The sequence below is a fragment of the Symsagittifera roscoffensis genome, chromosome 3 (assembly GCF_963678635.1).
Source record: "Symsagittifera roscoffensis chromosome 3, txSymRosc1.1, whole genome shotgun sequence".
Lineage (NCBI taxonomy): Eukaryota > Metazoa > Xenacoelomorpha > Acoela > Convolutidae > Symsagittifera > Symsagittifera roscoffensis.
Window position 1 is genome coordinate 40,238,204 of NC_087064.1, and position 25,200 is coordinate 40,263,403.

The following is a 25,200-nucleotide window of genomic DNA, read 5'->3' on the forward strand; positions in this document are numbered from 1 at the left end:
TCGTGAATCATGTCTGATGTTGTTAGTAATTTGGCTCGTATGCGTATGATGTTTTTAGTTTGTAGCAGTGACCAAAGCAATTGAAGTGCTTTAATGGTGTTAAGTTCTTCGGTGCCTACTGCAAACTCGTAAGGTGTGTTTTGGATGAGGTTATATATCTTATGATTATATTTAGTATGGTGAATGAATTCTAAAATGGGTATTTCAATAGGCTGGATAAATTCATGCGGGTTAAGGAAGGGTCTGGATTCTTCGGCATTGAAGGTCTTTGTGATGGGACAGAATATATACATTCGGGTAACTGGGTCATAGTTGCAGAGGATGCCGTGGAGGTTAGTATCTTTAATGCAATATGTAAAATTAAGGAAGAATGGTGACGTGTATTTTGAGTTAAGAAACTGAAAACGATGGTGAGATTGTCTTGATGGGGTGTGTAAATCAATATCGTGGGAACAGTGCAAATCGCGTTCCTGTGGTGAAAGAAAGTGAAAGATTAGTGAAAATAACTGAAAAATATCATAGAAGCTCTCGTATGCTTGAATATCAACTAGTGATTCTGAAATAATGTGATCATGCTTTCTATCAAAAATGTTAAGTGTGAATACGTATGATGTTTTGATGAAAATTTTTTTTTGTAGCGGGTTTGCGAAGCGGTCTTCATCTAAAAATTGATCTTGATTAGAGCGGATGATATTATGATCGTAGTATTCTATTGCAAATTCGTTAGCTCGGGGTGCAGTGAATGTTTTTAATAAATTTTTATATCCAACGTAAGTAAATTGTCGAGGTGTTAGTGTTGTGATGAGTCTATATAACATATTTTTGTGCTTTTCGATACTGTCGTGAGTAATAGCTAATGGTAGGCAAAGGTGGTTAGTGAAATTATAATAAGCTGTCCAATGAAGTGTTGGCATTAAAACGTGCTCATCAACAAAATTGCGTGTGTCGTTAGTATTGTTAGGTGTATTTAACGTATATTGCGGAAATGAGGGTAAGGTGATTTCAAGAAAATTTTTCGTGTTGGTGTGTTCCGGGTGATTAATATGTTCGCGGGCTGTTCCGGGTTTAGTTGGAAATGGGTGATTTGGAAATTTTCGTTTAAAAGTGCGATAAGCTCGGTGGGTGCTAGTAGGCGTTTCGGTGGATGTGGATGAGTGTGCTGATGATGGAGTGTAAACTGAGGAGGGTGTGGGGATAGCTGTATTTGAGGATGTTATTGTGGATGAGAGTTAATGTATTGTGAGGGTGTTGGGGTGTATTAATTGATGTGTAAAGTAATAAAATTATCAAGCTCCTGGGAAATTTGGGGGGTATCTGAGGAATGATTATATGATCTGTCGGAATGAAGTGGAGAATAGGTTGGGGTCACTTGGGAAGCATAAGAAGGAGTGGAAACGGATGGGAGTGGATGATTGGATGGGATTGGTTGAAAAGGGGGTTTTGAAAAAACTGAGGAGTTGGTCTGGGTATAGGTAGATGGAGATGGTTCGGAGTCTGCAAATTCGTCGGGGTTTCTACATTAGAGTTATTAAATTATGAGATACAAAGAAAAACTGAAATATCTGAGTTAGTATCAGAATTCGTGCTTGATGGTATATTAATAATTGGAAAATCGGGTGGTGGGAAAGCAAAAAGTGGGATTATTGGGATTTGAGTTTGGAGGTTGGCTGGATGGGAATTTGAGCGATGGAGGGATCCAAGTTGTCGGCTCATCGTGGGTTAAAAAAATGATTGTTGAGATTGAAAAGTGGTGGTGTGGCGTTGTTCTATAATTAGTTCGTATGTTTTTTCATTTTGTGAATGATGTGTCATTATGTGTTGGATGGGACTTTGTGTTGTATTTGGTCTAGAATTCGGATTAATTGTGATTGCTAGGTTTCGGAAATTACGGGGAACTAATGATAGTGGATGGTTTTGCGGTAAGGGTGGCAACTGTGGTGCGGTAGGTGTTATTTCTACATTATTATGTTCTTCGTCGTATATGTTTTGTCTTGTGGATATTTTTGTGTTATATTCTTTTATTTGTGCATCTAAGAGTATTTTATTAATTGATGATGAAAAAATTCCAAAAAATCCTGCAAATAGTATACGTGCTACACTTGCTTGTCGGTTTACTTGTGTGTGTATAGCGCACGTAATATTGATTACTTTTAACAGTGAGAAAAGAAATCCTATAAAATTAAACATGGCGTATAAGATAGTTAATTTTTCTAAGATATAATAGGGCCATCCTAGAAAAGCTAGAATTTCGTTCTTTAAGGTGACAAAACTAAAAATATTTATAGGTGAAATATCTTGTGGTCTGTATTTTTAACCGTTTAAATAAATGTAGTCTTTAATGTCTTTAAAATATCCGCTATATTCTTGTGTATAAATGTCTGCAAATCCTGCGGTTTCGGCAAGTTTTCTTAAATTCTGGTCAATTGATTGTCTTTGTATTGTGTCCATTTGTGTTAATAATTCCTGAAATTGTTGTGTTCTAATGTGATGTTGGATATCAGATTTAGAATATATTCCAATTGATTGTAAATCAATATTTGGATTACGAGCAATAGCTCTGATGCTTTCGGGTGAAAATTTTTTGAGTGATTGCATTAATGTAGGGTACGGTGTAAGTAGGTAGTATTTATCTTCATCAGGATTTAATTGTACTACATTGTTGCTAATTTCTGATCCACATGGGACTGCGGTATCCCAAAAACATGTTCGTCTTGAAAGTGTATCGACAAAATGTACTTTATTTTTATAGAATATGGGAATTCTTATATAACAACGTTTGTCTTCAAAAACATATAAGGGTGATACTTTTTTTGGTGCAAGTATAAAACCATAAAATATTTCCTTCGTAATCTAGAAAATTTGATCTGTTTCCTGATAATAAGTAACCTGCGTAAGGTATTTTTAGTACTGCTAGTGCGAGTGATTGTAGGATTTGTGTTCTTTCTAATTCGCATAGTTGATGAAGTGTTTCTAATTCAGAAAGTGACATTTCTTGAAAAATTCTACTAATTGTGTAGTCTAACTTCATGTCTAAGTGGATATCATAATGAATATTACCAAAATAGGTGCATTCATTAGTGATAGTTCTTTTAAACGTGTGCTTTTACTGTCATATGGTTTTAGTTTTCCACCAGGTTGACCTGTGTTTTTCAGAAAGTTAACTGGGACGTATGATGTTCCTTCATTTATAGGATGACTTGTGGCATCAGGGTCAAATTTTATTTTTCCAGTGGTCATGTCGAAACCTTTTTCGTATTCGACAAGTATTTCAGAGTATTGTGTCTTATAAAGTGGATTTCTGTATTTACATGCAAATTCTGTGTATTGTGTCTTATAAAGTGGATTTCTGTATTTACATGCAAATTCTGTTTCTTGATACATTTGAAAACGTGTTAATTTACTTTCTATATCATGGATACTTCTAGAATCATTACTTTGTTTTCGGGATGGGTTTACTTGTTCGTATGGAATTTATTCTATAAAATATTTTTCATGAAATTTTATCATTCGAGCGTGTATTTTTGCTACTTGAAATGTTGTGCATGTATCTTCGGGAAACCAAACAATTGTTGCTTGGGTCCCTGTTGTAGGGTCACAATAACCTTGATCATTTTTGCAAGATAACCTAATTCCTTGATAGATCATTGTGTTATCAGATAAATCTCGTGTGAGTTGTATTTTTTCGAGTTGTATTTTCCAATCAAAAAACATTTATTTTTTGTGTCTGCTTTGCAGTTTGAAGGGTCATTTATTCCAATGTGTGGTATCCAGTGTTTATCATGTATGCCATAAGTTAATCTTCCGTGTGCGCCGTTATATGGGTATTTTTCGTCTAATTTTATATGTCCTTGATATCGTTCAAGTTCTGCTTGATGTACAGAATCGGCAAAGACTTGGAAAGTTACTATTTTTCTGTCTGTGTTTTTATTTCTTGTGATGTTAAGTCTGAGTAATTCGTTTTTACAATCATCGGGATTTAGATGTAAAAGTCGTTCTATATTACTTTGATAAAATGATTCGTGATCAAGTCGGTTCTTATTTCCATTGGAAACTTGTGAACAGTGTACTTTCTTTTCGGAAAATGTTGCTGTAAATTTATATCCTGTGACATTTGTTGCTCGTGCTTTTGAATATATTGTTGCGATTACATTTGTAGTTTCTATAGCTTGTGGTTCTGTTTCGCATTGCGATACTTGATTTATTGCATATTTGTGTGGTGTTTTTTGTTCGTTTTCTTCACAATCATAGTGTGTTACTAATAAATCATGGGGTCCTGTGCGAGGAGATGGATTTGTGTTTTGGTCGGAAAACATTAGAAAAAAGATTTGTTGAAACGTTAATATTTTTAGAATATACACGTGTATGATAATCCTGAGTATGGGTTATAAAATGTGATGTAACCAATTGTGTTTTTTGTATATCTATCGTATTTATATATTACTTCAGTTGTTATAAATGGTGGTGGTAGCGATTGAGCTGTTATTTTTGGTGGATTTAATGGGTAGGGATGTTGAACAAAATTGTTAAGTTTGATCGTGATTTCAAATTTTAATTGGAGACTATTTTGTTGAAGTATTTGAATATTGTGTTCACGAATATCTTCGTGGATATCTTGTCTAAATTGTAGTCTATTGAGTGCCCAACTGTGGAGTCGGTTACTATCTTGATGTTGTCCAAATAATGGTGGGGTGCTACGAATGTGTTCCAATCTAGTCGTAAAAAGATTTTTGATGATGATTGTTCTCGATATCTAGCGTCGAGGTTATTTGGAAAATTTAAAGGGAAAAGCGTCGGTGAAATTTGACTTAATGATGGTGCTGACGGTAGTGATAATGTTTCTGATAGTGATGATGGTGTTGTATTCGTAGAAATACCTATTGGTTCATTTACTATGTTTAGTTCACCTTGTGTATATGAGTGTGTAGCCCAATATGGTAGTCGTGCGGTGGGATTGGGGGGGGGGGGGGTTTAAAGGGATTTTTACGTATTTGTTCAGATGTTGGTGTTGAACCTAAGTAACCTGAGGGTATACTTGAGGTGCTATGTTGTGAAAGGAGTGTGTGAGTTTCTGGTAATGTACTACTTGAAATATCTGAAGTAGTTGGTGTTGATGACTGGGGTATATCAAAATGAACTCTAGTGGTTTGAAAATTTCTATTTCTTCGTGGATGTATAATCTGTCTATTTATTTCAACTGTATTTTGATTTTGACTAATGTGTCTTATTCTGTTTAAGTCTTGTGGCAATGTGGGGTACAAATTATATGTTGGTTCACTTAGGAATGCCTGTCGCTGGACTGGTTCTAATGGTTCTGATAAGCGAGCGTGTCGTTCTTCAAAGGCGTATGGATTATCTTGAAAAGAAATTCGTGTGGATGTTTGGGGGTTTTGGGTAGTTGTAGGTATTGCTGGGTTTTCTTGGGATGATGCCGGTGAAGACTGATTTTGTGATTGTTGGTTAGCAATTTTTGAAACGTGTCCGATTGATTTTTTCTAGTTGGAAGATTTATGTTTATTGTAGTATTCTTCGATGGAAAGAATTAAAAGGATTGTTGCTAAGGCGAATGTGGCTATTGCCTTTTTTACACATTTGCACATTGTCATTATTAGGGATGATAAAAATTTGATGAAAATTACAAATAGTAAAAAATATCTGTTCTAGTGAAAATTGTTCGTATCATTTAAATTGACTTTGAATTATTGTACCTGTGAATGTGGTCAATGATTTGGGAAAGTTGGAGATATATTTCAAATAGGGAGTAGAAAATTAAAAAAATATTGCAAAAATTTATTCAAATGATTATGAACGCTTCAAAAGTATCGATTAAAAATATGAACAAAAGTTTGCATAGTATGAAAATTTTTATGAAAAGATTTAGGTTTGTACTTTTTAAGATACTGACTGATTGAGAGAAGAGCAATTAAGAAATGATTTCTTCGTCGAATATTTTTTGTTGTTTGGGGCGAAATTCAAGTGTGGTCGGGTTATTTATTGGTTTTTTGACAATTGGGTTGAGTTTTGTGAAAAATTGTTGGGGGCTAATTTTATGGTGTTCGGGAGGTCTTCTTTGCTTTATTTTTATTTGTCGGGTGATCTGGGGTATTTTTGAAATATTTGTACTTTAGGCCAAACGATTATAGTCCTTTTTTACTTTAGGCTAATTCGCCATTTTTGGTTGGAGGGTTTTTGAGGTCTGAGTTGGGAAAGTATTGTTCATCTTTTCGTTATTAGATAGGGAGGGGGGGGGGGGGGGGTTGTAATATTATGGTGGTATTTATTTTAGTTGTCAAGTTTTAGCGAGTTGCTTATTTTTGACCTGGAGGTTGTAAAGTTATAGTTATAGATATGCCTGGAGTTTAACATCTATCGGCTAATAGGTTGGTGTTAGCGATGTAGAAGGTGACGGTTTTGAGTGAATCCTATTGGCTGAATTTGAACTAGAATTGTTGCGTATTTGTCAGCATGTTATCTTGAAAAATGAAAGTTCAAAATGATTTAGAGGTGTAAAAATTATTAATTTTTAAAATCAAAGTTGTTTTTGAAATTCAACTTGCTTTAATATTTCAGATTGTGGAAAGAATGTTTTGTAATTTTTACGTGGTTGATTTCTAAGTCGTGATGATTCTCTATGTTCTGATTTTTCTATTTGTTCTTGTGGTAAAATTTTTTCTATCATTTTCCTGTTTTTTCTTTCTTTTTGAGGTATTTTTGGGTCTGGCATTTTTTGATTGTTTTGAGCTTTGGTTTGTTTTTGATTTTGATTTTCATGATGAACGTTGTATTGTTCGTCTATTTCCTTTTCTGTATGTGGATGATTTTGAATAACTTTTAAACCTGTGAAAGAATATAATTGAGTTAATTCGCGTAGTGCGTATTCTTTTGGGTAGTAGGGCAATAGATTGTTACGATGTTGAACAATTTCTTTTTTATTTGAAGCTGTGAGTTTATACGTTACGTCAGTGGGTTTGGCAATTATTTGGTATGGTCCTTTTCGAAGGGGTTGTAATTTTTTAGAGATTCCTTTTTGCGTATTAAAGTTAGGTATTAAGACAAATGTTCCAATTTTTAAATCTGTGGCTAGTGTAAAGCGTGAATTAATTTGGTCGTTAATGTTTTGCCTTTGTAACAATTTCTTTGTTACTTTTTGGTAGATTTCATTGTGTTTTTTATCTCTATTTAAAATCCATTCGGTGTGTGCCGGAGGCTTATTTAAGAATTTGTGGGTGATGAAAATGATCTTCATCATCTGTGTAAAGGTAGGTTATAACAAATTGAATCTTTATTTGGTTGGCAATAACCTTGTGCATTTTATGGGCATTTGCTGTAAACATAACTGGTTTTCGTCGCTTTTGATTAAAAACCATTTCGTATGGTGACATTCCTAAAGTTGTCATGATTGTTGAATTATATGCTAAGGGAAATAGTTTTACATCTGCTGACCATTCTGTGTATCTTGTATCATTTCCATTTATGATACATCTGAGATATTCTTGTAATGAACGGTTCATACCTTAGACTAAACCGTTTGTCCAAGCTGCATGAGATGTACGTGGTTTATGTTTGATGTTATATAAGTGGCATAGTGTGATGATTTCATTATTTATGAATTCTGTACCGTTGTCTGTAACTAAGATTTCGGGTAATCCGAATTTGGCTATCCAATGTTCGTAAAGTGTTGTCTAAGCATAGTAAGCATTACAATGTGGTACTGGGTTGAATGCTACATAGTGTGTGAACGCATCAACAATGACCATAATGTAGAAATTTTGTTTCAGAGGATGGTGAAATTGGTCCTTTTGTGTCGAAAGAAATGCGATGGTTAAAATATAAACTTTGTCCTTTAAAATCTTGTTTTTGTGCTATTTGTTTTTGATTTGGATAAGGTTTGTTCAATTGACATATTATACAATCGTTGCATAATACTTATATCCAAATTGGTGCATTTGGGAAATAAAAAATTTGTGTAAAGTTCGAGTATGTTTTTTCTGATCCGGAGTGTCCTTTTGTATTTTAAGTATGGGAGATGTTAAAAGCTATTAATATCATACCTAAAGGAAGACAGGGAACTTTAGAATCATTTAAATGATATTCTAAAAGATCTGTATTTTCATTAATTGTTGTGTTATTAAATTTTCGGAAATATCGGAGGAGTGTTTTATTTCCTAAAAATGTGGTATCTGCTTTTACGGGCTTAGTTTTGTATTTGTGTCACGATTTTAGTTGTATAATTACTGGGTCGAGATTTTGATATTGTTTTAAAAGTTCAAGTGTAATTTTATCTGTTGGGGGGAGAAAAATATTGTCAATTTCTAGTTTTGATAGGGGAATTGTGTCAAGTGGGTCATGGAGGTCAAAAACTTGATTTATTGTGTATTTTGAATCATTTGTTTGTGGTCCTGATAAATTTATTTTATCGGTCAAATTTTCTTTTTCAATTAATGGAAAAAGGTCTTTTTCATGCGAGTGTTGTCTTATTCTCCTTTGCTGAGTATTATTTTTTATCCATTGTCAGTATGGAATTGGTTTAAAAGTGGATGTGCCTAGTAAATGAACTTCGTAGTGATTATTTTGGCAATCTGAGTAGAGTGGAAAATGTTATAGATTATTTATTTGTGATTGATCAATGTCAGTTTTTACTGCGTATTTGCATTCTAGCCGGGGTGACGTTTCATCTTTTGCGAGATAGAATTTAATATTTTGTGGTATTTCGTGTAGTTTTTCGTGTAAGTAATTCAGGTGGCGTATTTCGACTTAATGTATCTGGTAACGCAAGAATTTTTCCTGCTGTCCAAACTATATGTAAGTTTGGAAATTTCATTAGAATTAGTTGAAATCTATAAACTCTAAGATTTGGGTTTGATTTTTGTGTAAATAGAAAAATAATTGGTTTGTGATCTGTGAATAGAACTGTTGGATCTTTTGATCCAAGTATCAGAAATTCATATTCTGTAAGTGTAAAAATTACTGCTGTACATTATCTCATTAGAGTTGAGAGTCGTAGCTCTGCTTGAGTGAATAATCGTGAATTTGCTGATATAAGATTCATTTTATTTGTTCCACTATGTGATTGTAGCAATGCTGCGCCGATGCCAAAATTTGAATCATCGCACATTGCATAGAATGGTTGATTGGGATCTGGAATTGTGTTTGAAATTTGTTCTGTTAAAAGGTTTTTAATTTCCTCAAATCGTGTTTGATGTTCAGTAGTCCATTCAAAATTATTTTGTTGTCTGAGGATGTTATAAAAGGGTCTTAAGTATAATTGCATTTTGTAAACATATTTACTTAAGAAATTCATCATCCCAAGGAATTCTTGGATTTTCTTTTTATTTGTAGGTGGCTGAAGTTTTTGAATTGCATCAATGCGTGATTTTAATGGAGTGATAGTTTCTCGTTCTATATTATGTCCTAAAAATTTAACGCGTGTTAAAAAGAAGTGTGATTTATCGGGGGCTGCCTTAAGATTTTCGTTCTAAAGTATTTTAAGATATTGTTCTAAAATAATAAACATTTCTTCTTTAGTTTGTGATTGCATGAAAACATCATCTAAGTATGTGATTGCATTTTTGTTGAGTATTAGTGGTCTAAAAATTTTATCCATAAAAGCTGAAAAAGCTGCTGGTCCTATGGATATTCCATAGAATAAGCGATTAAATTCGTATTGTTGATTTCCAATAACAAATTGTGTTAAACTTCGTGATTGTTAATCTAGTGGCATTTGACTATAAGCACTATTCATATCTGCGGTTGTGAAATATTTACCATTTATCTTTGTTAAGATAACTTGTATGGGTTCAATAGGCCAATTGCATTTTGATTCGTCAATTAGTGAATTGAGGTATCTAGCGTCTAAAACTATTTTTAGTGATTCACCTTTTGCTAGAATGATAACAGGGTTAATGAAGGTGTTACCTTTTGGTTGTTCTTCTTTATTTACTGGTGAGATAATTTCATATTGTTCTAAAATATCAAGTAATCGGTTTACCTTGTCGTGTAAGTGAATCGGTACTTTACTTGCTCTTTGTTTTTTGAAAACTGCGTCAGGTTTTAATGGGAGGTGAAGTGATGAACTAATTTTTCCAACGTCAAATTTGGATGTTGCTAGACTGTTGAATATTTTAACAGTTGATTTGCTAATTTATCAAATTCATTTTGTGTGATTTGTGAGTGTTCAAAATTAAACATTGTTAAAAATTTTTGTTGTTCTTTTATGTAATTTGTTATATTGAATGTCGGTATAAAATATGGTACTTTTGTGAAATAATCTGTGTTTCTTTTTTCATTACTTATTATATTATTTATGGATAATTCTTCGTCAAGAATTGTTGATTGGCAAATATCTAATAATTGGAGTATATTATTAACGCGGTAGGCTACTTCATTTATAGGTGAAATTGTAGCATTTGTTTCACAAAATCCTAAAAGTCCTGAGGGTAATGTTATCTGATACGGTGTATTGTTATACACGTGTAATGAAATAATATCGGAATTCGTAATTTTTGAGTATTTGATGGATGAGATTGAAATTTAGAAAAAATTGTGGATAGGTTTAAACTCGAAGTCAGACATGAAAAGTTGTTGTTTATTTTGATTTTTGTTATACTGGTGAACTTGTTTTATTGAGAAATTATGTATATTTCCTGATAGTGGTTTCGGTGTTTCCGTTGTTGATTGTAAATGGGATAACATTTTGAAAAAAATGGTGGTTGTTTGTTTAATCTTTGGAAGAATGTTAGGGCTGTATTTTTTTGTGTATTTATCTTTGATATGGATCTTATTATTTTGGATGTTGATTGTTGGTATATATTTAGATATAAATGGTATGCCAATGATATTGTGTTTAATATCAGTAATATGAAATATTTGTTTAAATGGTTTGTTCAAAATCTTGTTTTGTTCCATTGTTCTTGTGGGAAGAAGGAATAATTGGATTTTTCCATAATTTACTAATGTTGATCCTTGTGCTGTTGCTAATTTACTAGAGGTTTCAAGAGGTGTTAAATTTGGAATGTTTTGATTTCATTCCATGTGGGAATAATAATTATATTTGATTCTGCTCCTGAGTCAATTAAAAAATCAATTTCAAGATCAGTTGGTTGAAATTCTTTGTTTCTTGGGCTCTAAGAGAAATGGAATTGTCCAAATTTCTTCTTTTGGTTGTTCTTTTTGTATATTTTGATAAATATGTTTTGTGTTTGAGCATTGTGTTTCATCTTTTTTATCGGGATTAATTACCGTGTTAATTTCGTTTACTTCTTACCGTGTTAATTTCGTGTGTTTGTGTATTATTAATGGGTCCAATATAGTAATTGTGAAGAAGTTCCAATTGATTTTCGTATATATGTGAAGTGAAAGGTTGTTCATATATGATAGGTTCATAGTCATTTTCGACTGTTATCATATTTACAGAGATGGTATTATCTGTATCACTTTCAGTATCCGATAATTCACAATTTATATGATTTAGTTGTTATTCGTTACTTCCTGTGTCATCAATACCTGGGGGGTCTGAAGTTGTTTCTTCAGTTGTTTGCACTTGATTAATGTGTCTTTGATGTTTTGGTGTGCTACTTCTGTATCGATGTTTAGAATCGGGATAGCGGTTATTATTCCTATGTGGTGACTGGGAATAATTTCTGTATCGATTATTGTAACTTGAGTTCCGATTTGGTGAATTATTTCGTGATCTGTTTTGATAGTTATCATTTGATCTGTGATAATTCGATCTATTATATGAATTATTTCTTGATCTATTGTTTGGATAATTCTGATTTCGATTATTAGAATAACTTCTATTTCTATTGTGTGAATAGTTTCTATTTCTGTTGTATGATGAGTTTCGTGATCTATTATTGGAATAGTGTCTATTCCTTGGGTTTGAATGGGAACTGGAATCAGAAACAAATTGTGTTGTGTTTGAATTCGATCGTGAATAGTTATTTTGGTTATTTTGGTTGTTCGATCGGCTATATCTATTTTGTGAGAAATTTCGTGAATCTACCTCTATAACTTGAGTTATATGGTGATTGATTTCTTGAGTAAATTGAGTTGCTTGGAAGTGGTTTTCCTGAACTGTTATTATATATATTTTTGTTTGGTAGATTTTGGTCTTTTTCATATATTGATAGAATGATTTATTTGGTTCTTTGTGCTTTTGAGGATTATTCTGATTGTCTTGTTGTTTTTGTCTACATTCGAAAATACTGTGTCCGTATCGTCGGCAATAATTAAACCATTTTTTGAAGGATGGTTTGCCTTTAAAGTTTGGATGGTGATTGATTTATATGGTGATTGAGTTATATGGTGATTGATTTCTTGAGTAAATTGAGTTGCTTGGAAGTGGTTTTCCTGAACTGTTATTACTATATATAATTTTGTTTGGTAGATTTTGGTCTTTTTCATATATTGATAGAATGATTTATTTGGTTCTTTGTGCTTTTGAGGTTTATTCTGATTGTCTTGTTGTTTTTGTCTACATTCGAAAATACTGTGTCCGTATCGTCGGCAATAATTAAACCATTTTTGAAGGATGGTTTGCCTTTAAAGTTTGGATGTCGTTCGTAGATATTTAGTATTTCAGTAATTTTTTCAATCAGCTCTGCGTCTGATTCTTGTATGTTATTTATATGTGTAGTATTTGTTTCAATCCGATTAACAAATTGTAGTTTTAGATTTTCTGTTTCTTCGAGTTTCATTGTGATTTCGGCTTGTTCTAGTTTATCTACTAATTTTCGAAAATCTAAATCTGGTTCTCGAATTGAGGAAGGATGAGATGCTCTCTTTTTTATAGCTATTTTCCTTTATTGAGGGGTTAAGGTCATCATTAAAATTTCTGTCATTTTTGTGTTTTTTTAATCATGTGTATTAAGTGAATATGCTTTTCGAACTAGTGTTTCGATTCGTACTGCTAATTGTTTAATTGTTTCATTTAGTAATCTGCGTATTTCGTTGCATAAAACTCTTTGATGTTGTTTGTTTCGTTCAGAATCAAACATTTTTTGAAAATTCTTGTGTGAATCTTTTCCAATCTGATTTTATTTCTATGGGTAATACTGAAAACCATTTTTGAGCTGCGCCATCTAGTGTTGTTTGTATTAACGCTGTGCGTCTATGTATCCAATTTTCATGGAGTGGCGTATTATTGGTTCGGGTCCTATATTTAAAATTAAATTTGCAGTTACTGCTTTTAGATAATCTTCTACAGAATATTCAGGATCTGTTCCAGTGAATACCATTAATGGTTTATTCGATGTTATTGATGATTCACCCATGAGGTATGGATTCATAGTCATCTGTAGTGATTCTGCGGCATTTGGGAAAAGTTCGAAAGTTGATTTTTTTGTGATTTCATGTTGCTGAAGGTAATATGTGAGCGTTATTTCATTTTGCATTTGGAATGGTTGATAAGAATGCATTGTCATTGGGTTTTGTGGTTGTATTGTTTGAAAATATTGTGTGTTAAATGGGTTTTGTATATGCATTTTTTGTGGATTTTGTATATCTGTTGGATTTTGTGGGTAAATTTTCATAATTTGAGATGGTTGAAATTGTCACGGTCTCTGTGTGCGATATTCTTTTGTATATGGTGCAAAAATATCTGGTTGATGATAATCATCGTCATCAGATGATAAATAGTTCGTATTATATGGTGTATGTTGTTTATTTTTATTCTGTTGAAAAAATGGGTAATTTTCACTATAATCCTGTGTAGGTTGTGGATTATCTGAAAAATTTACTGAATCGGTCGATGTTTTTGGAAGATTCCAATGATGGGAACATACGTGATTTAAATTTTGTGTAGTTTTTCGGGGGGGTTGATTTGTTTTTGGTTGGTGTGCATAATTGTAATTGTGTTCTGCAAAAGTGTTTCTTGTGAACGTTTTTCGTGTTTTTGACGATTTTGTCATTGGTCTGGTCTTTACGTTTGATAGTCCATATGTGAACATTTTGGAGCAACCGAAGGTTTAACAGCTGATTGTAAGGTTACCTGTGTTAGTGATGTATTTGTATTTCTTGGTGTTGTCAGATTTGGGTGTATTGGTGAAATACTTTGTCGTGTAGTTGTTGCTGTTGTTTGGACGATTTCTTCATTTATGAAATGTGATGGTGTTTGAATATCTTGTTGTGTAAGATTTCTGGTTCCATTGAGATTTTCATTATGTATGACTGTTGAATTTAAGCTGTTATTTCGTGTATCAGGTAAAAATGCATTATAATTAATGGTGTTGCGTCAATCGTTAATGGTATTACTTTTACATAATCTCTGTGGAAAGATATTGTACTTATTGCTTGACTCGAGATATCTTGTGGAATAATTAGAAATGCTGGATGAGACCATTCAGGGTCCCAAACGTAATCTGATTGTTCTGCAAAGACAGTGTCATCATTGGTATTTTGAGGTCTGAAAATTTTTCTTGCTTGTGAAATTAAATCTAAATTGTGGGTAAAATAATCTATTATAAACCATGCTAAAAGCTTTTGCAAATCATGTTTAGTGTTTTGTGAAACATCATCTTTGGTAAAATTTTCGCGGACTATATGTAGAAATGTTGAAAATACTGATTTCATTTCGTACTTTTGCATTATTGGATGTTTCGGTTGGTGATATACTTTGAACTTCTGTTTTTTCTAATATAGATATATAACAATATATTATTGCAAAAATTTCGTTAGTGAATATGGAGTTTGCTCTTTGTGAATTCTGATATTGTATGCTTTTGATATATTCTATGAATACTTTTGAAAATTCTAATTCAATATCGTCTGTTTGAATTACATATTTACCATGGGCTGTATTTGGTGTGCTGAATTCTATGGTGTAGATTCCGTATTGTTGTGTTAGATTACATATGTCTTTCAAATAATTTTCGATAATTTGTCTTTTGATTTTTACATCCGGGAATTCTGCTTTGCATGGACTGATTCCTGGTTCAAACAAATTTCCGAGTAAGTTCTTACAAAATCGTGTTTGTCCTCTATCATCGAATGAATCTATAAGAAAGGGAAAAACTGCTTCTTCGTCTGGACTTTCGTCACTTTGAGTGTGGCTCATTTTTTCGTTTGATGACTTAATATATAACTATCAATGTGTCTAATTGGTTGATTCCAATTATACAGGTGTACTGGTTTGTGTTTATATTGCTTTTTATTCTTCTTTTTCCTCTTTTTGATGAACTTGAAGTTGTTTCTGAGTCGTAAAACTATAATTGATCATGGATGGGGCAAATTTTACTTATTGATTCTTTTAATTTATATAGTTCGTCTAAACTGTTGGCTTCTGGTTCAGAAAATGCGTTTCTATTTTTCGAAAATCTTTTTCGTGTTATTTGTCTTTGTTTGTTTATAATTTTTCTACTAATTGTTTGTCGTTTTGTTCGAATGTATCCAACTGTTTGTGTATGTGGAGTTATTACAAGATCGTATTTTTGGTTGTCTATTTCACAATTGTGTAAAACGATTGTTTGTTTATTTCCTAAATTTTTGAATGACATAAGGTTTAGGATGAGGGATGCAAGAAGTTAGTGATTTTTTATTTTCCTAGACTGTTAGTCCTTACGATTTTTTGGTTAGCTTAACCTGGGTCTTTTTATTCAGGGTTGGAGAGAAAAGTATATCGATTCCGGAGAATGATTTTTTACTTTCTCGTGGCTAGTCTAAGTTAAGGTGTTAACTTACTTAATCTTACTTAGGGGTAGTGATTGTGTTCAAGGGTTGGAGAATAGTAAATCGATCCACAAGGTTCAGGTATAATTAGAACACAAGTAGTTCGTTAGATACTATTTTAAACTTTCTAAGTCTAAGATCTATCCTGGGTCTGGTAAGAGAAGGGTTCAAGTGAAGGATGAATAACCGGAGTTCTTCACTGTTTAGCCTAATTTGAATGGTTAGTTTTATTTAAAAATTTCTATTAGTCCGGATCTTTTGAAAAGCTTGGATAGTGAATCGACGTTTGAGGTCGTTAGACACTTGCTAAGTGGATGGGGGAGGACAAAATTGTTCTTTTTGATCCAAGGATAGGCCTTGATGATCAGATTTTAAAATTAATGAGATAGAAAATTTATAAAGATCCAAGGATAAGCCTTGATGATCTAATGTAAAATTAAGTGAATTTAAGTTTAAAATGATTTAAATTTATTTAATAAAAAATTTAATTTTTAAATGATGTTAGTGAGCTTATGATTGCTGTTATGTTTAGGTGATGAAGCTGGAACAACAAGATGATTAATAATTACTAACTATTTATTGTCATGCTACTAATTTTTATTTTTATTTTCATTAAATATTTTTCAAATATGTTTTATATAATACTGCAGAAATTAAGGGAGCAATCTGAGATCTTTTTATCAATCGTTATTGTACATTAATAATTTTGTTTAGCGCCTGAAATGATCATGAAGATTTATTTAAAAATTTTATGTTTGCAAATGAAAATCTAAATTCATTGCTAATAAGATTCTAAATATAAAAGTTTGTGTTGGCTTTTGCCGTACAACCATGAAACTAAATGGTAAGTTTCTACGTAGTCGTATATCGTCTCTTGTCCGAGGTCTTCTTCCAATACCGGGTAGTTCTAGTAGTTTGCGGATTATCGGCTCTGATCTATTGAGTCGTGGAGACATTTCAATTAAGTTATTATCGTGTAACATTTTGAAAATGTTTTATCTAATTTCTAATCTATATTGGTTAATTCTAAGCTATTAAGGTCTTATTCGAGACTTATGGTCGCACCAGATGAGTTAGGACCGATGTGGTTAATTCATAGAGTAATTTCGGATAGGGTACACCGTCTGCTCGTCACGCTATCTTATTTTCGGCCGGATAGATTCGTGCAACTTCTTAGTCTAATACCGATCCTAATCTTACTCTTATATCTACTAGTCTCAGGATATTTAACTTGTCTCTGCTAGGCTCAAAAGATCTAGAGTATACTGGCTTATTGCAACTGCTGAAGTTCTCTTGGAGAGTTACCTAATTTCTAAGTTAAATTCAAATCTCTCTGGTGCTGAAATTACAAGTAACTTCAGCACTTACAAATAAGTGGGTTGTTAGTTGGATGGATTATGATTCGTTAATATTAAATAAATTACAGTGGTAAAATATCTAATTTATCCAATAATAAAATGTAGTTTAGATCAGGTTTCAGTATCAAAATCTCCTGCCAGAACAATGGGTAATTCGAAATCAGCAAAAGATTCTCACTCCTAATCTTGTTCTTCAGCTAAATTGTATTTTTATAACACGGTGGTACATAGCAGACGCTAATTATCATTTTCCCCTAAAGAGACTACTATCTCAGGCACCGCTTCTGGTTAACCAGACGCCAGTTGATCAATTATTAAGATTTTATAATCTAGTTGAATCATTGTACCTCCTTTTTTGTTAATCTGTTGTTTGTGAATGCTGGGAAATCAGTTTATTTAAAAATTTCATTATTATCAATTTCATTTAACCATGTTCCTGTTCAGCAAAGTATATTTTTTGCGAATTCGAGGCTACTAAGCAAAAACAACAGATCTTCAGAGCTTTTTTAATAGCAACAATTAGCATGATTTTATTACAGTTACTTCTATTAAGTTTTTAACAGATACTATCACTGATATTTGATCATTATGACAACGTTTTATCACTGAAGATTCAAGTGTCATCAGGTTGACTGTGTTGATTGTCATCAGGTTGATTGTCATCAGGTTGATTGTCATCAGGTTGACTCATCACATCATTAATGTTTTGTTTGAGAAAACCTCCTCTGTCATAGAAACTGTGTATTAGGTGTACTACTCCATCGGCTTTTCAAATGTAATTAATATCTCCATCTCGAGTCCAAACGTCTCCAGCTCGATCATATTTATAGGTGGAAGAAGCGCACCCTCGGAATTGGCAGGTCTTTGCATAATCGCACAATCTTTAGACTTTGATTTTGAAGAATCGAGCTATTATAGTCTTGGGTCCAATTCTTTTCGATGCAAGCCGGTGAGCTAATGACAAATCTATCTGGTTAAACTTCTCCGCTTATTGCTTTGGCCATTTTCAACACTTTTGTCATCGTTACATTATAATCCTCGCTAGCGTCTTCTTCCATACCTATTATTCTGATCCCTTGTTATAGCATTCAAGTTGCTCAGCTTCCACTTGTGACAACGCAAACAGTAGGTCGCAATGCTTGTAATGTCCTAAGATTCCAATTTTTGTGAGAACCGGACATTGTGTACAGATGAATAATTACCAAAACTCACCGGCGCGTGTAGGGTGAAATGGAAAAAAGAGCCAAGAAATCAAAAGACAAACCGCAAAAAAATATATATTTTTCAGCGCGACCATTTTTCCTGAAAAACAAAACAAAAATCAAAGTGACCTATATGTATCCTCACTAAAATCATTGAAACTTGAAACGAACGTAGGAATTAATGAAACGCTATCTCACGCTTACGTAATCAGATTGAACACAGAGACAGCCACAAACTCAAGCGGTGAAAATGCAAAAAAGGCTCTACATTGGCAATACACAGTGAAATAAGGTAACGATTTATAAAAAAAACATCTTGAACAAATTTTTGGTTGAGATAAGTAATATCTTGCTCTCACATCTAATCTAAGACCGCTTGTAATTTTACTAACACTAGCCACCAATAAAGCAGCTACAATTTCTATGAAACTGTTAATGTTATGCAGCAAAAATTCGACAAAAAAAAACAAAGTTATGTAACTTTCCAGATACAAATATTTTCAATCATTTGTAGTACTGATACAGAATTTGCGTAATTTTCAGTTTCAAAAAAACGACACTACGCTTAACCCTAGTAATTCTCTGCCCAAATATGAGGATTAACCGCTTACTTTAAGAGGAACAATACTACTCGCTCTTTCACTTGAAAGCATTATCTTAGATTTGTTTGGTTACCTTTCGAAAAAAGTGAAAAGGACTCTAAACATAGATCAACTTTTCCTACTTCCATTAAATTTTCGCTACTAAAGCATCGGGCTAGCCTCTGCTTTCCGCAATTTGATTTCTGATTGAAGATTTGCGTACCCTGATTTTTTAGAGAGTCCTATTTATCAGATTTGAAGAATTAAACCTTCTTTCTTTTTCTGTATCCTTGCTAAGAAATATAAGAAACATTTGAGGGGAGTAGGCAATAACTATATGCTTCAATCCAGATTGACAAAAATGTATAACTTTTTCAATAGGATGCATTTATTCGATAATATTTAGATATCCAAAAAAGGTACCAATTTAATACATTTGTTCATATTATCTTCGATTATTAAATACTAGATAACCAAGAGCTGCGTTAACTCAACTTTTGATACGCTCATTTGATTTCTGCACTGATGTGTTGCATCATTTATCAAAATCTACCTCATAAACTAAACACTTGGGTCTCAGATCCGTTCATGCTTCTACACGGTTAAATTCGGTATCAGTTGTTTTGGTCCCTGCCCCTATATAAGCTTTCCTGGAGCTTATTAGAGCATACTGCAGTAAGTAGAAGCATGAACACGTTTAAGGATCTGCTTTTCAAGCGCCAGAAATGACTTTCCCTTAAGATTATCGGCAGTATAAAAAAAAACTCGAAAGCTAGCTTCACTTGTGTAAAACAATTTTGCTTTTGTTTTCTGACTGTAAGAAGAGTCTGAGAGTAAGAAGAGTCTGTAAGAAGAGTCTGTCTCAGATCCGTTCACACTGCTACGCGATTAATTTCGGTATCAGTTGTTTGGTCACTGCCCCTATATAAGCTGCCCTGGAGCTATGGAGCATACTGCAGTAAGTAGAAGCATGAACGCGTTTGAGGATCTGATGTTCAAGTGCCAGGAATAACTATCCCTCAAGATTATCGGCAGTATCAAAAAAACTCGAAAGCTAGCTTAACTTGTGTAAAACAATTTTGCTTTTGTTTTCTGACTGTAAGAAGAGACTGAAACTTCCTGTAGTTCAGACACCGATGATAAGTGCAGTAGAGGTGCAACAATAACGGATTTCAAAATTATTGGTACTTCAAAACATTTGTAACTTTTCTTTCTTTTTCAAAAGCTTGAGTTATTATCATCTTAACTTGACTTATCATCTTGTTACTTATCAATTTGAGCTGTAGCTCAAAAAGCATTTGATCTGCCCTTAGTATACCTGCTGGTAGATATACATTTCATTAACTTAGGAGTAAACTTCAATCCTTCTATATATCATCACTCTTAAAAATTTGAAGAATTAAACCTTATTTCTTTTTCTGTATCGTTGCTAAAAAATATAAGAAACAATTTAGGGGTGTAGGCATTAACTATATGCTTCAAGGCAGATTGACAAAAATGTATAACTTTCTCAAAAAGATGCATTTATTCGATAACATTAAGAGATCCAAAATAGGTACCAATTTAATAAATTTGTTCATATTGTCTTTGATATTTAGATACTAGATAACCAAGGGCTGCAATAACTCAAATTTTGATACGATCATTTGATTTCTGCATTGATCTGTTGCATCATTTAACAAAATCTACATCTTATACACCAAACACTTGGTCTCAGATCCGTTCACACTGCTGCGCGATTAATTTCGGTATCAGTTGTTTGGTCACTGCCCCTATATAAGCTCCCCTGGAGCTATGGAGCATACTGTAGTAAGTAGAAGCATGAAATCTTTTGAGGATCTGATGTTGAAGTGCCAGGAATGACTATCCCTTAAGATTATCGGCAGTATCAAAAAAACTCGAAAGCTAGCTTAACTTGTGTAAAACAATTTTGCTTTTATTTTCTGACTGTAAGAAGAGTCTGAAACTTCCTATAGTTCAGACAACGATGATAAGTGCAGTAGAGGTTCAAAAATAATGGATTTCAAAACTATTGGTACTTCAAAACATTTGTAACTTTTCTTTCTTTTTCAAAAAATTGAGTTCTTATCATCTTAACTTGAGTTCTCATCTTGTTGAAATTTGAAGAATTAAACCTTCTTTCTTTTTCTGTACCGTTGCTAGGAAATATAAGAAACATTTGAGGGGAGTAGGCATTAACTATATGCGTCAATTCAGATTGACAAAAATGTATAACTTTTTCAATAGGATGCAATTATTCGATAATATTTAGAGATCCAAAAACGGTACCAATTTAATACAGTTGTTCATATTGTCTTCGATTATTAGATACTAGATAACCATGAGCTGCGTTAACTCAATTTTTGATACGCTCATTTGATTTCTGCACTGATGTGTTGCATCATTTAACAAAATCTACCTCTTATAAAATAAACACTTCGTCTCAGATCCGTTCATGCTGCTACACGATTAAATTCGGTATCAGTTGTTTTGTTCATTGCCCCTATATAAGCTCTCCTGGAGCTTATTGCAGCATACTGCAGTAAGTAGAAGCATGAACACGTTTAAGGATCTGATGTTCAAGCGCCAGGAATGACTTTTTCCATTAAGATTATCGGCAGTATCAAAAAACTTCGAAAGCAAGCTTAACTTGTGTAAACAATTTTGCTTTTGTTTTCTGACTGTAAGAAGAGTCTGAAACTTTCCTGTAGTTTAGACAACGATGATAAATGCAGTAGAGGTGCAACAAAAACGGATTTCAAAATTATTGGTACTTCAAACATTTGTAAATTTTCTTTCTTTTATAAAAGCTTGAGTTATTTTCATCTTAACTCGAGTTATCTTCTTGTTACCTATCATTTTGAGCTATAGCTCAAAAAGCATTTGATCTGCCCTTAGTATACCTGCTGGTAGATATACATTTCATTAACTTAGGAGTAAACTTCTATCCTTCTATATATCATCACTCTTAAAAATTTTAGAATTAAACCTTATTTCTTTGTCTGTATCGTTGCTAAAAAATATAAGAAACAACTAAGGGGTGCAGGCATTAACTATATGCTTTAAGGCAGATTGACAAAAATGTATAACTTTTTCAAAAAGATGCATTTATTCGATAATATTAAGAGATCCAAAATAGGTACCAATTTAATGAATTTGTTCATATTGTCTTTGATAATTAGATACTAGATAACCAAGAGCTGCAATAACTCAATTTTTGATACGATCATTTGATTTCTGCATTGATCTGTTGCATCATTCAACAAAATCTACCTCTTATAAACCAAAAACATGGTCTCAGATCCGTTCACACTGCTACGCGATTAATTTCGGTATCAGTTGTTTGGTCACTGCCCCTATATAAGCTCCCCTGGAGCTATGGAGCATACTGTAGTAAGTAGAAGCATGAAATCTTTTGAGGATCTGATGTTGAAGTGCCAGGAATGACTATCCCTTAAGATTATCGGCAGTATCAAAAAAACTCGAAAGCTAGCTTAACTTGTGTAAAACAATTTTGCTTTTCTTTTCTGACTGTAAGAAGAGTCTGAAACTTCCTATAGTTCAGACAACGATGATAAGTGCAGTAGAGGTTCAAAAATAACGGATTTCAAAACTATTGGTACTTCAAAACATTTGTAACTTTTCTTTCTTTTTCAAAAAATTGAGTTCTTATCATCTTAACTTGACTTCACATCTTGTTACTCTTATACCTGGACAAACGCATCTCGAAGGCCACCAAATGTCTTGAAAAGTTACCTCTTCTTGATGACCCCCAGCTCTCACTTGGCATCACTCGCACTTGCCTTGCTGCTCCCAAGCTGACGTACTCTCTTCGCACTCAGCCGCCCTCTCAGCCTGTCGCAGCTTCCCTGCAAGTTTTTGATGAACTCCTCCGCGATGCTCTTTCTGTCATAGTTGGCTCACCTGTTCCTGATCTTGCCTGGTCCCAGTCTTCCCTGCCTATCAAAGATGGCGGACTTGGCGTCCGGCAAGCTCGCGACCAACACATCCCTGCCTTCCTAGGGTCTTCGTGTCAGTCAGCTCATTTGGTCTCGTTTCTTACCGAATGCGACATCACTGATACGCCGGAGTTCCTGCGTGCCTCGAACGACTTCCGTGAACAGTCTGGAAGCGTTAACACTCCCGGTTTTACTCAAGAAGCTTTCCAAGAGAAACTCGATAAGGCCACCTACAACGCTTTCTTCTCGTCTCTTCCCGATTCCCGCGAGCAAGCTCGTCTTCAGTCGCTCTCTCTGCCTTACGCCGGCGCTTGGCTTACCGCAGTCCCCATTAAAGGTCTTGGCCTGCACCTGCTACCTGCTGAGTTCCAAGCTGCTGTCAGATACCGCCTTGGTCTTCCTGTGTTCGCGTCTGCTCGTAGGTGCCCCGCGTGTCCGTCTGGCATTCTGGACGTCCTCGGGGACCACGCTGTCGCTTGTGGGGGGAGTGGTGGCCGGATCTCCCGTCACGACAGACTACGGGACATTATTTTCAATGCTACCTCGGCTGCCTCTTTAGCCCCCATCAAGGAGCAACGGAACCTCATCCCTGGAGAACGGTCCAAACCCGGCGATATTTTTATCCCTACTTGGAGCGCTGGTCGCCCAGCTGCTTTCGACGTCACCGTGACATCCCCGCTGCAGTTATCTCTTCTCTCTCGTGCGGCGGAGACCCCCGGGGCGTCCCTGGAAGTTGCTGAGGACCGCAAATTTTCGAAACACGAGAAAAACTGTGAGGAACAAGGAATCAGTTTTTTCCCGTTAGCAGTCGAAACGCTCGGGGGTTGGTCCGCTTTAGCTATCAAAACCCTCAAGTCAGTTGCTATCCTCGCTGATGCCAGACGTTCTGGTTCACGTGACGCCCGTGTTGCCCCAGTTCGCCTTCTCCAGAGCCTCTCAGTGTGCCTCATGAGAGGAAACGCCACTATGATTGTCAGCCGGGCCATCTAGTCTTGTGCAGTTTATTACTTTTTTTGCATTCCCAATTCTGGTGCTCCTTTGTTCCTTTGCTGTTAGCGCATTCCCCCTCTCTTTTCAATCCTCAATGATTCATCCCACATTTGTTGTTTGTTTTGTATATGTAAGCAATTTTCACATTTTATATTCGGAAATTTAAATTAATTATTCAAAAAATCTTGTTACTTATCAATTTGAGCTGTAGCTCAAAAAGCATTTGATCTGCCCTTAGTATACCTGCTGGTAGATATACATTTCATTAACTTAGGAGTAAACTTCAATCCTTCTATATATCATCACACTTAAAAATTTGAAGAATTAAACCTTATTTCTTTTTCTGTATCGTTGCTAAAAAATATAAGAAACAATTTAGGGGTGTAGGCATTAACTAAATGCTTCAAGGCAGATTGACAAAAATGTATAACTTTCTCAAAAAGATGCATTTATTCGATAATATTAAGAGATCCAAAATAGGTACCAATTTAATAAATTTGTTCATATTGTCTTTGATATTTAGATACTAGATAACCAAGAGCTGCAATAACTCAAATTTTGATACGATCATTTGATTTCTGCATTGATCTGTTGCATCATTTAACAAAATCTACATCTTATACACCAAACACTTGGTCTCAGATCCGTTCACACTGCTACGCGATTAATTTCGGTATCAGTTGTATGGTCACTGCCCCTATATAAGCTCCCCTGGAGCTATGGAGCATACTGTAGTAAGTAGAAGCATGAAATCTTTTGAGGATCTGATGTTGAAGTGCCAGGAATGACTATCCCTTAAGATTATCGGCAGTATCAAAAAAACTCGAAAGCTAGCTTAACTTGTGTAAAACAATTTTGCTTTTCTTTTCTGACTGTAAGAAGAGTCTGAAACTTCCTATAGTTCAGACAACGATGATAAGTGCAGTAGAGGTTCAAAAATAACGGATTTCAAAACTATTGGTACTTCAAAACATTTGTAACTTTTCTTTCTTTTTCAAAAAATTGAGTTCTTATCATCTTAACTTGAGTTCTCATCTTGTTGAAATTTGAAGAATTAAACCTTCTTTCTTTTTCTGTACCGTTGCTAGGAAATATAAGAAACATTTGAGGGGAGTAGGCATTAACTATATGCGTCAATTCAGATTGACAAAAATGTATAACTTTTTCAATAGGATGCAATTATTCGATAATATTTAGAGATCCAAAAAAGGTATTAATTTAATACAGTTGTTCATATTGTCTTCGATTATTAGATACTAGATAACCATGAGCTGCGTTAACTCAATTTTTGATACGCTCATTTGATTTCTGCTCTGATGTGTTGCATCATTTAACAAAATCTACCTCTTATAAAATAAACACTTCGTCTCAGATCCGTTCATGCTGCTACACGATTAAATTCGGTATCAGTTGTTTTGTTCATTGCCCCTATATAAGCTCTCCTGGA

The 25,200-nt window shown here is 34.0% G+C and overlaps 2 protein-coding genes across 4 annotated transcripts in view; both read right to left on the reverse strand.

The window, feature by feature from the left end:
- Window positions 1-25,200, reverse strand: part of LOC134841709 (potassium voltage-gated channel subfamily H member 6-like) — a 633,879-nt gene that overhangs the window by 312,714 nt on the left and 295,965 nt on the right. The window lies entirely within an intron of this gene.
- The window catches only part of LOC134842828 (uncharacterized), a 554,076-nt gene that overhangs the window by 25,761 nt on the left and 503,115 nt on the right, over window positions 1-25,200 (reverse strand). The window lies entirely within an intron of this gene.